A 20,108-nucleotide genomic window follows, 5' to 3' on the forward strand; every position below is an offset into this window, starting at 1 on the left:
ATGATTTTCGAATTTAATATATGACGTTTTAAAAAGTACAAATAAATAAATTTCAAAGATCTCGCAAAAAATACTATGTTACTAATAATGTTCCCTGAAATATACCCACACAGTAAAATAATTAGTGTCCAACAACACTATGTAAAAAAAACATGCGAGCCTGTGTTCAACAATATTTTGTAACGTACAAGTCATGCATATATTTGTGTATATTGGGGCATCGGACAACTCGCTATTTCCATGCCCCACAGCCATATCACAAAGTTTTTTTTTGTTTTTCCAATTTGTGGGCATCTTGTTTTTTTTCACAGATTGCCTAGCCGACAAGACTGCATTGCGCAAGTCATTCAAATAAACCACATTTATATTTATGATGATGCACTGTTTAGTGCAAGCAGAGAACTAAATAGGGAGTTACAAGGTGCAAGAAATTGATATATGGTAGTTCTCTTTAGGATAATAGCATATATTACGGAATTAACACCTCTGGTTGAAATGATAACAGCTGTTGACAAAGTAAACAACAAATTCAAATTACATTTCCTATGACACACTGATGCAATTCGCAGGATTGCAGAGCCGCGCTTTAAGGAAAGGAAAACATTTGCAATAAAAAAATGTGGTTCTAAAATACTTGGAATACAACATATTAAAAGCAAGATGTATATTTCGTCCAAAATGTAACAAAGCAGTGTCAAAAGCAAATTGCGATAAATAAACGTAAATATGTAAAATAACCATGTACACATTGTTTATTTAAAAATAATATTTTTTCTCATTTTTAAATATAATTTGAGCTTCTAATTTATAGCAACATTTCAGAATCTCAAAAAAAAGGGCTTGACCAAAAATCCTTTCTTTTTTGCTAAATTGTGGATAAAACAGATAATTATCCATCGGCTGCATCCAATTCGGTCTTGACCGAAAATAGGAAGATACCACTAAAAATATTATGCAAATTTTTTGGGTGAAAGCTGACTAAAGTTAACTTAGACATTGAGAGGTTAAAGTGGACCACACCATCTCTCCCTCCCCCTGAGATGTCTTGCCCTGAAAATAAGCTTGGAACCCCCCCCCCCAAATCAATAGTTGATCACTGCATACACATGTATAATGTAAATATTGATCCATTTATTTTTGTCTTTTCAGCTTTATGATCTGCTTTACAACTGCAAGGTACGGTATGTTTCTTCCATCAAAGACAATCACCATGGTGATAAAACTGGTAGAAAATCCCAAGAAAGATTTAACCCATAATCGTTATATTTCATTGCCATAGCCACGATACAGTAATCAATTTAAAGTTGCTAGGAGACTGTTCAATATACTATGCAAGTATGATCATGAGTGTCAAGTTTAATTTGATGAGATAAAAACAGTTAGATCAATCAAGAGTCGTCAGAATTCTCAGGTACAGATTTACATACACCAGGCAAAATGCAAGCATTGTACATTGTATTCACACACACTAATTCAATTCTTTCACCGAGCTACCATCCGTATAAATCATCAATCAAACAGCCTTAGCAGATTCTGAAAATTAATAATTTAAAAGATTTAAAAGAAAACATTCCTTAATAAATTTGTAACATTACCTGATTCACGTGAAACTGACGAAAGGACAGATTAATGGAGTTCTGTGGGCATGCAAGGCATACTTGAAAAGAGAATCTGCAAGGAACATCAATTATTAGCAATACTCCATTGCATTAGTTATATCGTTATGGTTACATCATTAAAGTTTCCTCATCATCAATAGCTCTGGGAACGAATATGATGATGCTGGCTTTACGGACTTCGTGAAATCACTGCAATGTTAACAACTTGTATAGATCACCCTGCATATGTACTTGGTAACGCTACCTGACTGCATCAACTTTGAAGGTAATATATGTACGTCTGAGTTATTACAGTAAAACGTCATTAATATCCTGACTCAAGAGACAGAGTTCTGAGTAAACATCAGGGGACCGCACAGACAAAATTATAATTGTCTTTTCAGAGTCAGTCTTTCGAGGTATTTAGAAGAAGCAGCCAATAAATTAAGTTTGTTAGTAATTGTGAAAGGAATCCTGGAATTATATGAATAGTTTATTCAACTATATCTCCATGTCATAAACATGCACTATTAAGATTAACATACATGCCTCTACTTGAGAAATCAGTATTCGTTCATTCTCGTCATAGGTGAATGGTCAAGCTCTTCTTTGCAGCAATTATTTCCATTTTCATAGTGTGTCTACATTAACGAAGAAATCGTGCACTCCTCAAAAATATACAGAAGCCCTCTTCATAAGATTACTAAATTGATTTGCCGAGATACAACACCAACAAGTGTTCAAACCTAGAAAGACTCAGCTAGGAACAACAAGCCATTGATATAAAAGTACAATACTATTCTGAGAACTTCCCTAATGAAATGAGTTATGTTTTCAATACAGGCAATCTTTCCCTCTGCTGACAATCGGTCGGCGAATGATGAGCAGTAAAATTGAAAACAAAAGTGACAAAGACATCTGCGATTGGCTGATTATGCTTGCACTGAATATTAATGATGAATTTAAGTATGAAGCAACTTAAAAAATCCTTCTTTTGGCTTGAATTATTTCTTTGAACTGTGGAATGGTGAACCATCGAAGATCATTCATTCATAAAAACAAATTACAAACACAGAATATTTGATATTCTCTCGATGAACATCTTTGAAAATCAGACTACAAGATCTCTAAGGAATGTCTTGGATAGGACACAAATACTTTTCTCCTGACAGTTAATGTCTGATTAGAAGTTTCAAGAAATGACACAAGTTATCCACGTCAGTCTCTCCTGGGACTTCGGTTTATGATCGGCGAGATGAGAGAATTGATGAAACAAGATCCCTATCGTCAAGGTAATAAATTGTTACATGATTTCAAGAACAGTCTTCTAATAAAAAAACCTGTAAAGAAAGAAAACAAAGTTAGAGATGTGTATGAATAGAGTGCATTCTTTGATTTCTAAAATCAAACTAGATATTATGTAGTAACAAAAATTTTTAGTTTCACACCCAAATTAGAAATACATGCAATATTTAAACTGATTTCAGAATATAATATTCAAAACACTAATTATTTTACACTGAGGAAATAAGGCTTTTGATGATTTTTTTAGCACAAAATTTCCACCATTCGGCCATTTTAAATCAGATCATCAAACCAATAAATCTATGACATGATGTATAATGAATATATAAAATTTGAACATAATCAGTCAAAGCATGTCAGAGACATGGCACTAGAACTGCATTCATTAAAACAAAATGGCCACCAGTCAGCCATTTTGAATAAGTTAGTGAAACAAATTGATGTGCATATGTGTTTGAAGTTTTAATGTAATCTGTAAAATGTACCTATGTCTGAGATACACACGGACATATTGACGCGTGGACATACGGACACACAGGGGTCAATCCATAAGTCCCCGATTTCGGGAACTAAAAATGATGAATTATTTCTATAAATTTCAATTACCGATACAACAGGTAATTAAATAGATAGAATTAAATTAGGAATTGAAATCAACACTAATTGTAATCTTTTTAGCATAAACACACACCATAATTAAAAGTGGAAAGTGCTCTTGCGGTTTGAAGTGTCTTAAAATCAAATCACATTATATGAAAATGTGTACTTTTTAAAAATGAATGCACAGCCATCATCGTTAAGCATGACAGTAGCCCTGGCCTTGCTGCGGCACATAATGTTAACCACAAGAAAATCATGCCTTCATTTTAGTATTCAGTAGCTGTCAAATAAATCTCTTGTCAGAGGATGAGTATAGCAACAAAATACTCCAGTGGGCAAGAATGTGCACAGACATTCAAGACATTTCTCACTTTTTACACTTTTTATGAAACTTTTTTGTTAATTAACCAAATAAACACCCAATGCCTTCAAGTCTCATTACAAAATGTGAAAACAATTACGGAAATAAAAGTTTTGACTTTATCGCAAAGTTACATGAGAAAATAAAAGTCTACTTAGTCTTAAGTCTAATTTTTTTTTACTTTCAAAGAAAAATTTTAAAAAAATTATGAAATTAAAATTAAATACTTTCAAACTATTTGATCAACAACTGTGATAAATGTCAAATTTAGTCTAAAAATATTCACTTGAATTAAAAATAATTACACAAATTAGCACAAAAATGTATAAATTTCAGTATAAATCTTTTAGCATACAACACTTTTTATTAACGATGCCTAATTTATATGTACATGTATATCCGGTTAATTTCACATTGGGACTTGGGGGTTAAATTGAAGCGTAACCAGAAGAGATTGATGCCAATCAACTTTAATCTAATGCATTTATAAGCAACACAGGTTAAAATGGTTAATTTAACACATTTCCCTCGCAAACATTAATCATCCGCTAGGAAATGAACTTGTTTCAAAGGTCATGACCTTAGTTAATTCTTGTGAGTATATCAATGAACAATCAATTGTATCTTTTTTTGCTTTTTTTTGAGCCAGAATGAGTCCAGTTTTGGCTTTGCTATGTTGAATAAACAAACTGCTCTTCAATATAAATCAGAAGCATTTGCACCATTGCCATATTGAATTATTGAATCATCATTGAGTAATCCTAAGCAATCTGTTAACATCAGTACATGGATAAAAGTGAGTATGGAGAGAACCAAAGTTGTGATGTATTATATCAAATCATTACCATGTGTTAGTCAGACTCTCTGATGCAGGACAGGTAAGTGCCAGTCACACTATGTAGCATTGACAGGTAATTGTCAGTCACACTATGTAGCATGACAGGTAAGTGCCAATCACACTATGTAGCATTGACAGGTAAGTGTCAGTCACACTATGTAGCATTGACAGGTAATTGTCAGTCACACTATGTAGCATGACAGGTAAGTGCCAATCACACTATGTAGCATGACAGGTAAGTGCCAGTCACACTATGTAGCATGACAGGTAAGTGCCAGTCACTCTCTGTAGCATGACAGATAAGTGTCAGTCACTCTTTAGCATGACAGGTAAGTGTCAGTCACTCTTTAGCATGACAGGTAAGTGTCAGTCACACTATGCAGCATGACAGGTAAGTGCCAGTCACACTATGTTGCATGGCAGGTAAGTGCCAGTCACACTATGTAGCATGGCAGGTAAGTGCCAGTCACGCTATGTAGCATGACAGGTAAGTGCCAGTCACGCTATGTAGCATGACAGGTAAGTGCCAGTCACGCTATGTAGCATGGCAGGTAAGTGCCAGTCACGCTATGTAGCATGGCAGGTAAGTGCCAGTCACGCTATGTAGCATGACAGGTAAGTGCCAGTCACGCTATGTAGCATGACAGGTAAGTGCCAGTCACACTATGTAGCATGACAGGTAAGTGCCAGTCACACTATGTAGCATGACAGGTAAGTGCCAGTCACACTATGTAGCATGACAGGTAAGTGCCAGTCACACTATGTAGCATGACAGGTAAGTGCCAGTCACACTATGTAGCATGACAGGTAAGTGCCAGTCACACTATGTAGCATGACAGGTAAGTGCCAGTCACACTATGTAGCATGACAGGTAAGTGCCAATCACACTATGTAGCATGACAGGTAAGTGCCAGTCACACTATGTAGAATGGCAGGTAAGTGTCAGTCACACTATGTAGCATGACAGGTAAGTGTCAGTCACACTATGTTGCATGGCAGGTAAGTGCCAGTCACACTATGTAGCATGGCAGGTAAGTGCCAGTCACACTATGTAGCATGACAGGTAAGTGCCAGTCACACTATGTAGCATGACAGGTAAGTGCCAGTCACGCTATGTAGCATGACAGGTAAGTGCCAGTCACGCTATGTAGCATGACAGGTAAGTGCCAATCACACTATGTAGCATGACAGGTAAGTGTCAGTCACACTATGTAGCATGACAGGTAAGTGCCAGTCACTCTCTGTAGCATGACAGATAAGTGTCAGTCACTCTTTAGCATGACAGGTAAGTGTCAGTCACTCTTTAGCATGACAGGTAAGTGTCAGTCACATTATGCAGCATGACAGGTAAGTGTCAGTCACACTATGTTGCATGGCAGGTAAGTGCCAGTCACACTATGTAGCATGGCAGGTAAGTGCCAGTCACACTATGTAGCATGACAGGTAAGTGCCAGTCACACTATGTAGCATGACAGGTAAGTGCCAGTCACGCTATGTAGCATGGCAGGTAAGTGCCAGTCACGCTATGTAGCATGACAGGTAAGTGCCAGTCACGCTATGTAGCATGACAGGTAAGTGCCAGTCACGCTATGTAGTATGACAGGTAAGTGCCAGTCACTCTCTGTAGCATGACAGATAAGTGTCAGTCACTCTCTGTAGCATGACAGGTAAGTGTCAGTCACTCTTTAGCATGACAGGTAAGTGTCAGTCACTCTTTAGCATGACAGGTAAGTGTCAGTCACACTATGCAGCATGACAGGTAAGTGTCAGTCACACTATGTTGCATGGCAGGTAAGTGCCAGTCACACTATGTAGCATGGCAGGTAAGTGCCAGTCACACTATGTAGCATGACAGGTAAGTGCCAGTCACACTATGTAGCATGGCAGGTAAGTGCCAGTCACGCTATGTAGCATGGCAGGTAAGTGCCAGTCACGCTATGTAGCATGACAGGTAAGTGCCAGTCACGCTATGTAGCATGACAGGTAAGTGCCAGTCACGCTATGTAGCATGACAGGCAAGTGCCAGTCACGCTATGTAGCATGACAGGCAAGTGCCAGTCACACTATGTAGCATGACAGGCAAGTGCCAGTCACACTATGTAGCATGACAGGTAAGTGCCAGTCACACTATGTAGCATGACAGGTAAGTGCCAGTCACACTATGTAGCATGACAGGTAAGTGCCAGTCACACTATGTAGCATGACAGGTAAGTGCCAGTCACACTATGTAGCATGACAGGTAAGTGCCAGTCACACTATGTAGCATGGCAGGTAAGTGCCAGTCACACTATGTAGAATGGCAGGTAAGTGTCAGTCACACTATGTAGAATGGCAGGTAAGTGTCAGTCACACTATGTAGCATGACAGGTAAGTGCCAGTCACACTATGTAGCATGGCAGGTAAGTGCCAGTCACACTATGTAGCATGGCAGGTAAGTGCCAGTCACACTATGTAGCATGGCAGGTAAGTGCCAGTCACACTATGTAGCATGGCAGGTAAGTGTCAGTCACACTATGTAGCATGGCAGGTAAGTGTCAGTCACATTATGTAGCATGGCAGGTAAGTGTCAGTCACACTATGTAGCATGACAGGTAAGTGTCAGTCACACTATGTAGCATGACAGGTAAGTGTCAGTCACACTATGTAGCATGGCAGGTAAGTGTCAGTCACACTATGTGGCATGATAGGAAAGTGTCAGGTACACTCTGTAGCATGACAGGTGTCAATCACACTATGTAGCATGACAGGTAAGTGTCAGTCACACTATGTAGCATGACAGGTAAGTGCCAGTCACACTATGTAGCATGACAGGTAAGTGCCAGTCACACTATGTAGCATGACAGGTAAGTGTCAGTCACACTATGTAGCATGACAGGTAAGTGTCAGTCACACTATGTAGCATGATAGGTAAGTGTCAGTCACACTATGTAGCATGGCAGGTAAGTGCCAGTCACACTATGTAGCATGACAGGTAAGTGTCAGTCACACTATGTAGCATGGCAGGTAAGTGTCAGTCACACTATGTGGCATGATAGGAAAGTGTCAGGTACACTCTGTAGCATGACAGGTGTCAATCACACTATGTAGCATGACAGGTAAGTGTCAGTCACACTATGTAGCATGACAGGTAAGTGTCAGTCACACTATGTTGCATGACAGGTGTCAGTCACACTATGTAGCATGATAGGTAAGTGTCAGTCACACTATGTAGCATGATAGGTAAGTGTCAGTCACACTATGTAGCATGGAAGGTAAGTGCCAGTCACACTATGTAGCATGACAGGTAAGTGTCAGTCACACTATGTAGCATGGCAGGTAAGTGTCAGTCACACTATGTGGCATGATAGGAAAGTGTCAGGTACACTCTGTAGCATGACAGGTGTCAATCACACTATGTAGCATGACAGGTAAGTGTCAGTCACACTATGTAGCATGACAGGTGTCAGTCACACTATGTAGCATGACAGGTAAGTGCCAGTCACGCTATGTAGCATGACAGGCAAGTGTCAGTCACGCTATGTAGCATGGCAGGTAAGTGCCAGTCACGCTATGTAGCATGACAGGTAAGTGCCAGTCACGCTATGTAGCATGACAGGTAAGTGCCAGTCACGCTATGTAGCATGACAGGCAAGTGCCAGTCACGCTATGTAGCATGACAGGCAAGTGCCAGTCACACTATGTAGCATGACAGGCAAGTGCCAGTCACACTATGTAGCATGACAGGTAAGTGCCAGTCACACTATGTAGCATGACAGGTAAGTGCCAGTCACACTATGTAGCATGACAGGTAAGTGCCAGTCACACTATGTAGCATGACAGGTAAGTGCCAGTCACACTATGTAGCATGACAGGTAAGTGCCAGTCACACTATGTAGCATGGCAGGTAAGTGCCAGTCACACTATGTAGAATGGCAGGTAAGTGTCAGTCACACTATGTAGAATGGCAGGTAAGTGTCAGTCACACTATGTAGCATGACAGGTAAGTGTCAGTCACACTATGTAGCATGGCAGGTAAGTGCCAGTCACACTATGTAGCATGGCAGGTAAGTGCCAGTCACACTATGTAGCATGGCAGGTAAGTGCCAGTCACACTATGTAGCATGGCAGGTAAGTGTCAGTCACACTATGTAGCATGGCAGGTAAGTGTCAGTCACATTATGTAGCATGGCAGGTAAGTGTCAGTCACACTATGTAGCATGACAGGTAAGTGTCAGTCACACTATGTAGCATGACAGGTAAGTGTCAGTCACACTATGTAGCATGGCAGGTAAGTGTCAGTCACACTATGTGGCATGATAGGAAAGTGTCAGGTACACTCTGTAGCATGACAGGTGTCAATCACACTATGTAGCATGACAGGTAAGTGTCAGTCACACTATGTAGCATGACAGGTAAGTGCCAGTCACACTATGTAGCATGACAGGTAAGTGCCAGTCACACTATGTAGCATGACAGGTAAGTGTCAGTCACACTATGTAGCATGACAGGTAAGTGTCAGTCACACTATGTAGCATGATAGGTAAGTGTCAGTCACACTATGTAGCATGGCAGGTAAGTGCCAGTCACACTATGTAGCATGACAGGTAAGTGTCAGTCACACTATGTAGCATGGCAGGTAAGTGTCAGTCACACTATGTGGCATGATAGGAAAGTGTCAGGTACACTCTGTAGCATGACAGGTGTCAATCACACTATGTAGCATGACAGGTAAGTGTCAGTCACACTATGTAGCATGACAGGTAAGTGTCAGTCACACTATGTTGCATGACAGGTGTCAGTCACACTATGTAGCATGATAGGTAAGTGTCAGTCACACTATGTAGCATGATAGGTAAGTGTCAGTCACACTATGTAGCATGGAAGGTAAGTGCCAGTCACACTATGTAGCATGACAGGTAAGTGTCAGTCACACTATGTAGCATGGCAGGTAAGTGTCAGTCACACTATGTGGCATGATAGGAAAGTGTCAGGTACACTCTGTAGCATGACAGGTGTCAATCACACTATGTAGCATGACAGGTAAGTGTCAGTCACACTATGTAGCATGACAGGTGTCAGTCACACTATGTAGCATGACAGGTAAGTGCCAGTCACGCTATGTAGCATGACAGGCAAGTGTCAGTCACGCTATGTAGCATGACAGGCAAGTGCCAGTCACACTATGTAGCATGACAGGTAAGTGCCAGTCACACTATGTAGCATGACAGGTAAGTGCCAGTCACACTATGTAGCATGACAGGTAAGTGCCAGTCACACTATGTAGCATGACAGGTAAGTGCCAATCACACTATGTAGCATGACAGGTAAGTGCCAGTCACACTATGTAGAATGGCAGGTAAGTGTCAGTCACACTATGTAGCATGACAGGTAAGTGCCAGTCACACTATGTAGCATGACAGGTAAGTGCCAGTCACACTATGTAGCATGACAGGTAAGTGTCAGTCACACTATGTAGCATGGCAGGTAAGTGTCAGTCACACTATGTAGCATGGCAGGTAAGTGTCAGTCACACTATGTAGCATGACAGGTAAGTGTCAGTCACACTATGTAGCATGACAGGTAAGTGTCAGTCACACTATGTAGCATGGCAGGTAAGTGTCAGTCACACTATGTGGCATGATAGGAAAGTGTCAGGTACACTCTGTAGCATGACAGGTGTCAATCACACTATGTAGCATGACAGGTAAGTGTCAGTCACACTATGTAGCATGACAGGTGTCAGTCACACTATGTAGCATGACAGGTGTCAGTCACACTATGTGGCATGACAGGTAAGTGCCAGTCACACTATGTAGCATGACAGGTAAGTGCCAGTCACACTATGTAGCATGACAGGTAAGTGTCAGTCACACTATGTAGCATGATAGGTAAGTGTCAGTCACACTATGTAGCATGGCAGGTAAGTGTCAGTCACACTATGTAGCATGACAGGTAAGTGTCAGTCACACTATGTAGCATGGCAGGTAAGTGTCAGTCACACTATGTGGCATGATAGGAAAGTGTCAGGTACACTCTGTAGCATGACAGGTGTCAATCACACTATGTAGCATGACAGGTAAGTGTCAGTCACACTATGTAGCATGACAGGTAAGTGTCAGTCACACTATGTTGCATGACAGGTGTCAGTCACACTATGTAGCATGATAGGTAAGTGTCAGTCACACTATGTAGCATGATAGGTAAGTGTCAGTCACACTATGTAGCATGGCAGGTAAGTGCCAGTCACACTATGTAGCATGACAGGTAAGTGTCAGTCACACTATGTAGCATGGCAGGTAAGTGTCAGTCACACTATGTGGCATGATAGGAAAGTGTCAGGTACACTCTGTAGCATGACAGGTGTCAATCACACTATGTAGCATGACAGGTAAGTGTCAGTCACACTATGTAGCATGACAGGTGTCAGTCACACTATGTAGCATGACAGGTGTCTGTCACACTATGTGGCATGACAGGTAAGTGCCAGTCACACTATGTAGCATGACAGGTAAGTGTCAGTCACACTATGTAGCATGACAGGTAAGTGTCAGTCACACTATGTGGCATGATAGGAAAGTGTCAGGTACACTCTGTTGCATGACAGGTGTCAGTCACACTATGTAGCATGATAGGTAAGTGTCAGTCACACTATGTAGCATGACAGGTAAGTGTCAGTCACACTATGTAGCATGATAGGTAAGTGTCAGTCACACTATGTAGCATGGCAGGTAAGTGCCAGTCACACTATGTAGCATGACAGGTAAGTGTCAGTCACACTATGTAGCATGGCAGGTAAGTGTCAGTCACACTATGTGGCATGATAGGAAAGTGTCAGGTACACTCTGTAGCATGACAGGTGTCAGTCACACTATGTAGCATGACAGGTAAGTGTCAGTCACACTATGTAGCATGACAGGTGTCAGTCACACTATGTAGCATGACAGGTAAGTGCCAGTCACGCTATGTAGCATGACAGGCAAGTGTCAGTCACGCTATGTAGCATGACAGGCAAGTGCCAGTCACACTATGTAGCATGACAGGTAAGTGCCAGTCACACTATGTAGCATGACAGGTAAGTGCCAGTCACACTATGTAGCATGACAGGTAAGTGCCAGTCACACTATGTAGCATGACAGGTAAGTGTCAGTCACACTATGTAGCATGGCAGGTAAGTGTCAGTCACACTATGTAGCATGGCAGGTAAGTGTCAGTCACACTATGTAGCATGGCAGGTAAGTGTCAGTCACACTATGTAGCATGACAGGTAAGTGTCAGTCACACTATGTAGCATGGCAGGTAAGTGTCAGTCACACTATGTAGCATGGCAGGTAAGTGTCAGTCACACTATGTGGCATGATAGGAAAGTGTCAGGTACACTCTGTAGCATGACAGGTGTCAATCACACTATGTAGCATGACAGGTGTCAGTCACACTATGTAGCATGACAGGTGTCAGTCACACTATGTGGCATGACAGGAAAGTGCCAGTCACACTATGTAGCATGACAGGTAAGTGTCAGTCACACTATGTAGCATGATAGGTAAGTGTCAGTCACACTATGTAGCATGGCAGGTAAGTGCCAGTCACACTATGTAGCATGACAGGTAAGTGTCAGTCACACTATGTAGCATGGCAGGTAAGTGTCAGTCACACTATGTGGCATGATAGGAAAGTGTCAGGTACACTCTGTAGCATGACAGGTGTCAATCACACTATGTAGCATGACAGGTAAGTGTCAGTCACTCTTTAGCATGACAGGTAAGTGTCAGTCACACTATGTTGCATGACAGGTGTCAGTCACACTATGTAGCATGACAGGTAAGTGTCAATCACACTATGTAGCATGACAGGTAAGTGTCAGTCACACTATGTAGCATGACAGGTGTCAGTCACACTATGTAGCATGACAGGTAAGTGCCAGTCACGCTATGTAGCATGACAGGCAAGTGTCAGTCACGCTATGTAGCATGACAGGCAAGTGCCAGTCACACTATGTAGCATGACAGGTAAGTGCCAGTCACACTATGTAGCATGACAGGTAAGTGCCAGTCACACTATGTAGCATGACAGGTAAGTGCCAGTCACACTATGTAGCATGACAGGTAAGTGCCAATCACACTATGTAGCATGACAGGTAAGTGCCAGTCACACTATGTAGAATGGCAGGTAAGTGTCAGTCACACTATGTAGCATGACAGGTAAGTGCCAGTCACACTATGTAGCATGACAGGTAAGTGCCAGTCACACTATGTAGCATGACAGGTAAGTGTCAGTCACACTATGTAGCATGGCAGGTAAGTGTCAGTCACACTATGTAGCATGGCAGGTAAGTGTCAGTCACACTATGTAGCATGACAGGTAAGTGTCAGTCACACTATGTAGCATGACAGGTAAGTGTCAGTCACACTATGTAGCATGGCAGGTAAGTGTCAGTCACACTATGTGGCATGATAGGAAAGTGTCAGGTACACTCTGTAGCATGACAGGTGTCAATCACACTATGTAGCATGACAGGTAAGTGTCAGTCACACTATGTAGCATGACAGGTGTCAGTCACACTATGTAGCATGACAGGTGTCAGTCACACTATGTGGCATGACAGGTAAGTGCCAGTCACACTATGTAGCATGACAGGTAAGTGCCAGTCACACTATGTAGCATGACAGGTAAGTGTCAGTCACACTATGTAGCATGATAGGTAAGTGTCAGTCACACTATGTAGCATGGCAGGTAAGTGTCAGTCACACTATGTAGCATGACAGGTAAGTGTCAGTCACACTATGTAGCATGGCAGGTAAGTGTCAGTCACACTATGTGGCATGATAGGAAAGTGTCAGGTACACTCTGTAGCATGACAGGTGTCAATCACACTATGTAGCATGACAGGTAAGTGTCAGTCACACTATGTAGCATGACAGGTAAGTGCCAGTCACACTATGTTGCATGACAGGTGTCAGTCACACTATGTAGCATGATAGGTAAGTGTCAGTCACACTATGTAGCATGATAGGTAAGTGTCAGTCACACTATGTAGCATGGCAGGTAAGTGTCAGTCACACTATGTAGCATGGCAGGTAAGTGCCAGTCACACTATGTAGCATGACAGGTAAGTGTCAGTCACACTATGTAGCATGGCAGGTAAGTGTCAGTCACACTATGTGGCATGATAGGAAAGTGTCAGGTACACTCTGTAGCATGACAGGTGTCAATCACACTATGTAGCATGACAGGTAAGTGTCAGTCACACTATGTAGCATGACAGGTGTCAGTCACACTATGTAGCATGACAGGTGTCTGTCACACTATGTGGCATGACAGGTAAGTGCCAGTCACACTATGTAGCATGACAGGTAAGTGTCAGTCACACTATGTAGCATGACAGGTAAGTGTCAGTCACACTATGTGGCATGATAGGAAAGTGTCAGGTACACTCTGTTGCATGACAGGTGTCAGTCACACTATGTAGCATGATAGGTAAGTGTCAGTCACACTATGTAGCATGACAGGTAAGTGTCAGTCACACTATGTAGCATGATAGGTAAGTGTCAGTCACACTATGTAGCATGGCAGGTAAGTGCCAGTCACACTATGTAGCATGACAGGTAAGTGTCAGTCACACTATGTAGCATGGCAGGTAAGTGTCAGTCACACTATGTGGCATGATAGGAAAGTGTCAGGTACACTCTGTAGCATGACAGGTGTCAGTCACACTATGTAGCATGACAGGTAAGTGTCAGTCACACTATGTAGCATGACAGGTGTCAGTCACACTATGTAGCATGACAGGTAAGTGCCAGTCACGCTATGTAGCATGACAGGCAAGTGTCAGTCACGCTATGTAGCATGACAGGCAAGTGCCAGTCACACTATGTAGCATGACAGGTAAGTGCCAGTCACACTATGTAGCATGACAGGTAAGTGCCAGTCACACTATGTAGCATGACAGGTAAGTGCCAGTCACACTATGTAGCATGACAGGTAAGTGTCAGTCACACTATGTAGCATGGCAGGTAAGTGTCAGTCACACTATGTAGCATGGCAGGTAAGTGTCAGTCACACTATGTAGCATGGCAGGTAAGTGTCAGTCACACTATGTAGCATGACAGGTAAGTGTCAGTCACACTATGTAGCATGGCAGGTAAGTGTCAGTCACACTATGTAGCATGGCAGGTAAGTGTCAGTCACACTATGTGGCATGATAGGAAAGTGTCAGGTACACTCTGTAGCATGACAGGTGTCAATCACACTATGTAGCATGACAGGTGTCAGTCACACTATGTAGCATGACAGGTGTCAGTCACACTATGTGGCATGACAGGTAAGTGCCAGTCACACTATGTAGCATGACAGGTAAGTGTCAGTCACACTATGTAGCATGATAGGTAAGTGTCAGTCACACTATGTAGCATGGCAGGTAAGTGCCAGTCACACTATGTAGCATGACAGGTAAGTGTCAGTCACACTATGTAGCATGGCAGGTAAGTGTCAGTCACACTATGTGGCATGATAGGAAAGTGTCAGGTACACTCTGTAGCATGACAGGTGTCAATCACACTATGTAGCATGACAGGTAAGTGTCAGTCACACTATGTAGCATGACAGGTAAGTGTCAGTCACACTATGTTGCATGACAGGTGTCAGTCACACTATGTAGCATGATAGGTAAGTGTCAGTCACACTATGTAGCATGATAGGTAAGTGTCAGTCACACTATGTAGCATGGCAGGTAAGTGCCAGTCACACTATGTAGCATGACAGGTAAGTGTCAGTCACACTATGTAGCATGGCAGGTAAGTGTCAGTCACACTATGTGGCATGATAGGAAAGTGTCAGGTACACTCTGTAGCATGACAGGTGTCAATCACACTATGTAGCATGACAGGTAAGTGTCAGTCACACTATGTAGCATGACAGGTGTCAGTCACACTATGTAGCATGACAGGTAAGTGCCAGTCACGCTATGTAGCATGACAGGCAAGTGTCAGTCACGCTATGTAGCATGACAGGCAAGTGCCAGTCACACTATGTAGCATGACAGGTAAGTGCCAGTCACACTATGTAGCATGACAGGTAAGTGCCAGTCACACTATGTAGCATGACAGGTAAGTGCCAGTCACACTATGTAGCATGACAGGTAAGTGCCAATCACACTATGTAGCATGACAGGTAAGTGCCAGTCACACTATGTAGAATGGCAGGTAAGTGTCAGTCACACTATGTAGCATGACAGGTAAGTGCCAGTCACACTATGTAGCATGACAGGTAAGTGCCAGTCACACTATGTAGCATGACAGGTAAGTGTCAGTCACACTATGTAGCATGGCAGGTAAGTGTCAGTCACACTATGTAGCATGGCAGGTAAGTGTCAGTCACACTATGTAGCATGGCAGGTAAGTGTCAGTCACACTATGTAGCATGACAGGTAAGTGTCAGTCACACTATGTAGCATGACAGGTAAGTGTCAGTCACACTATGTAGCATGGCAGGTAAGTGTCAGTCACACTATGTGGCATGATAGGAAAGTGTCAGGTACACTCTGTAGCATGACAGGTGTCAATCACACTATGTAGCATGACAGGTAAGTGTCAGTCACACTATGTAGCATGACAGGTGTCAGTCACACTATGTAGCATGACAGGTGTCAGTCACACTATGTGGCATGACAGGTAAGTGCCAGTCACACTATGTAGCATGACAGGTAAGTGCCAGTCACACTATGTAGCATGACAGGTAAGTGTCAGTCACACTATGTAGCATGATAGGTAAGTGTCAGTCACACTATGTAGCATGGCAGGTAAGTGTCAGTCACACTATGTAGCATGACAGGTAAGTGTCAGTCACACTATGTAGCATGGCAGGTAAGTGTCAGTCACACTATGTGGCATGATAGGAAAGTGTCAGGTACACTCTGTAGCATGACAGGTGTCAATCACACTATGTAGCATGACAGGTAAGTGTCAGTCACACTATGTAGCATGACAGGTAAGTGCCAGTCACACTATGTTGCATGACAGGTGTCAGTCACACTATGTAGCATGATAGGTAAGTGTCAGTCACACTATGTAGCATGATAGGTAAGTGTCAGTCACACTATGTAGCATGGCAGGTAAGTGCCAGTCACACTATGTAGCATGACAGGTAAGTGTCAGTCACACTATGTAGCATGGCAGGTAAGTGTCAGTCACACTATGTGGCATGATAGGAAAGTGTCAGGTACACTCTGTAGCATGACAGGTGTCAATCACACTATGTAGCATGACAGGTAAGTGTCAGTCACACTATGTAGCATGACAGGTGTCAGTCACACTATGTAGCATGACAGGTGTCTGTCACACTATGTGGCATGACAGGTAAGTGCCAGTCACACTATGTAGCATGACAGGTAAGTGTCAGTCACACTATGTAGCATGACAGGTAAGTGTCAGTCACACTATGTGGCATGATAGGAAAGTGTCAGGTACACTCTGTTGCATGACAGGTGTCAGTCACACTATGTAGCATGATAGGTAAGTGTCAGTCACACTATGTAGCATGACAGGTAAGTGTCAGTCACACTATGTAGCATGATAGGTAAGTGTCAGTCACACTATGTAGCATGGCAGGTAAGTGCCAGTCACACTATGTAGCATGACAGGTAAGTGTCAGTCACACTATGTAGCATGGCAGGTAAGTGTCAGTCACACTATGTGGCATGATAGGAAAGTGTCAGGTACACTCTGTAGCATGACAGGTGTCAGTCACACTATGTAGCATGACAGGTAAGTGTCAGTCACACTATGTAGCATGACAGGTGTCAGTCACACTATGTAGCATGACAGGTAAGTGCCAGTCACGCTATGTAGCATGACAGGCAAGTGTCAGTCACGCTATGTAGCATGACAGGCAAGTGCCAGTCACACTATGTAGCATGACAGGTAAGTGCCAGTCACACTATGTAGCATGACAGGTAAGTGCCAGTCACACTATGTAGCATGACAGGTAAGTGCCAGTCACACTATGTAGCATGACAGGTAAGTGTCAGTCACACTATGTAGCATGGCAGGTAAGTGTCAGTCACACTATGTAGCATGGCAGGTAAGTGTCAGTCACACTATGTAGCATGGCAGGTAAGTGTCAGTCACACTATGTAGCATGACAGGTAAGTGTCAGTCACACTATGTAGCATGGCAGGTAAGTGTCAGTCACACTATGTAGCATGGCAGGTAAGTGTCAGTCACACTATGTGGCATGATAGGAAAGTGTCAGGTACACTCTGTAGCATGACAGGTGTCAATCACACTATGTAGCATGACAGGTGTCAGTCACACTATGTAGCATGACAGGTGTCAGTCACACTATGTGGCATGACAGGTAAGTGCCAGTCACACTATGTAGCATGACAGGTAAGTGTCAGTCACACTATGTAGCATGATAGGTAAGTGTCAGTCACACTATGTAGCATGGCAGGTAAGTGCCAGTCACACTATGTAGCATGACAGGTAAGTGTCAGTCACACTATGTAGCATGGCAGGTAAGTGTCAGTCACACTATGTGGCATGATAGGAAAGTGTCAGGTACACTCTGTAGCATGACAGGTGTCAATCACACTATGTAGCATGACAGGTAAGTGTCAGTCACACTATGTAGCATGACAGGTAAGTGTCAGTCACACTATGTTGCATGACAGGTGTCAGTCACACTATGTAGCATGATAGGTAAGTGTCAGTCACACTATGTAGCATGATAGGTAAGTGTCAGTCACACTATGTAGCATGGCAGGTAAGTGCCAGTCACACTATGTAGCATGGCAGGTAAGTGCCAGTCACACTATGTAGCATGACAGGTAAGTGTCAGTCACACTATGTAGCATGGCAGGTAAGTGTCAGTCACACTATGTGGCATGATAGGAAAGTGTCAGGTACACTCTGTAGCATGACAGGTGTCAATCACACTATGTAGCATGACAGGTAAGTGTCAGTCACACTATGTAGCATGACAGGTGTCAGTCACACTATGTAGCATGACAGGTGTCTGTCACACTATGTGGCATGACAGGTAAGTGCCAGTCACACTATGTAGCATGACAGGTAAGTGTCAGTCACACTATGTAGCATGACAGGTAAGTGTCAGTCACACTATGTGGCATGATAGGAAAGTGTCAGGTACACTCTGTTGCATGACAGGTGTCAGTCACACTATGTAGCATGATAGGTAAGTGTCAGTCACACTATGTAGCATGACAGGTAAGTGTCAGTCACACTATGTAGCATGATAGGTAAGTGTCAGTCACACTATGTAGCATGGCAGGTAAGTGCCAGTCACACTATGTAGCATGACAGGTAAGTGTCAGTCACACTATGTAGCATGGCAGGTAAGTGTCAGTCACACTATGTGGCATGATAGGAAAGTGTCAGGTACACTCTGTAGCATGACAGGTGTCAGTCACACTATGTAGCATGACAGGTAAGTGTCAGTCACACTATGCAGCATGACAGGTAAGTGTCAGTCACACTATGTAGCATGACAGGTGTCAGTCACACTCTCTGCAGCTTGCACCCAGATGTTCTTCCATTCAATATCAACCCTCCTACAGGCCTTAGTATTTAAATAAACACATGTGAAGCCACACAAATTTTATTCCATAACGAGAGCATACTTATACAATTTGTCACAAACTAAATTTTATTCCAATTTTGTTTATATATTTCAATTATTTTTATGAGTTTTAATAAATATTTTCTCAAAGTTTTTAGCATTTTGCGTCATGTGTTTGAACATTTTGAAATATTATAGAATCAAGATCACACAAATACACATCCAATTAAAAATAGTAGGGAAACATCATGGTATTTGTCAAAACCTTCTATACATGAAAAATTTATACTATGTTACAGAAAGTGAGTAAATGCAGTCAGTGAAACATGAGCCAATAGTCAATGCAGTCATTTTACAGTCAGTCATTGAGAGAAGTTGACAACAGTGGTTTATGTGCACTCAGTATAAGGAGTCAGTGCGATTCGAATGGTAATCAGTTGTCAGACTAGGGGCTAAGCTAACGTGTAGTTCAGTATCAGTATCAACAAATGGTCTATTATACAAAAGTTACAGTCAGAGACGAGTCATTGAAGTGTAATCATGTGATAGGAAACCCAGGAAGGACCTGGTGATGCACTGACGACACAAGAAAAAAGGGAAAAAAAGCGTTGAGTGTAATATTCCAGAATGCAGCGAGCCGCAATATGCACTATTTCATCAGGGACAGTGAGATATCTGCCAAGTATTGTCCTGACAGGACTATTGGACATTTGGAATGGGCAGTACTGAACGACATTTCCGTTTCAAGACAATTGTAGTTTCTGTAATTATTTATGGTATACACTTGATGTGTTGGTTTATAGTAAACATGAATTTGTCACACTGAGATTATACTGCCAATCATTCTTTTATT

At 42.3% G+C, this 20,108-nt stretch overlaps 2 protein-coding genes across 2 annotated transcripts in view; both read right to left on the reverse strand.

The window, feature by feature from the left end:
- Positions 1–1,717, reverse strand: part of LOC100374538 (uncharacterized) — a 62,680-nt gene extending 60,963 nt beyond the window's left edge. The window contains exon 1 of the mRNA XM_085490699.1: positions 1,596–1,717. The gene's annotated coding sequence lies outside the window, so the exon portion shown is untranslated. The remainder of the gene's footprint in view (positions 1–1,595) is intronic.
- A 353-nt stretch (positions 1,718–2,070) lies between these two features.
- LOC100374840 (nonsense-mediated mRNA decay factor SMG8-like) overlaps positions 2,071–20,108 on the reverse strand; it is a 115,335-nt gene continuing 97,297 nt past the window's right edge. The window contains exon 21 of the mRNA XM_085490700.1: positions 2,071–2,938. The gene's annotated coding sequence lies outside the window, so the exon portion shown is untranslated. The remainder of the gene's footprint in view (positions 2,939–20,108) is intronic.

Source organism: Saccoglossus kowalevskii, chromosome 15 (genome assembly GCF_978046115.1).
Source record: "Saccoglossus kowalevskii chromosome 15, keSacKowa6.1, whole genome shotgun sequence".
Lineage (NCBI taxonomy): Eukaryota > Metazoa > Hemichordata > Enteropneusta > Harrimaniidae > Saccoglossus > Saccoglossus kowalevskii.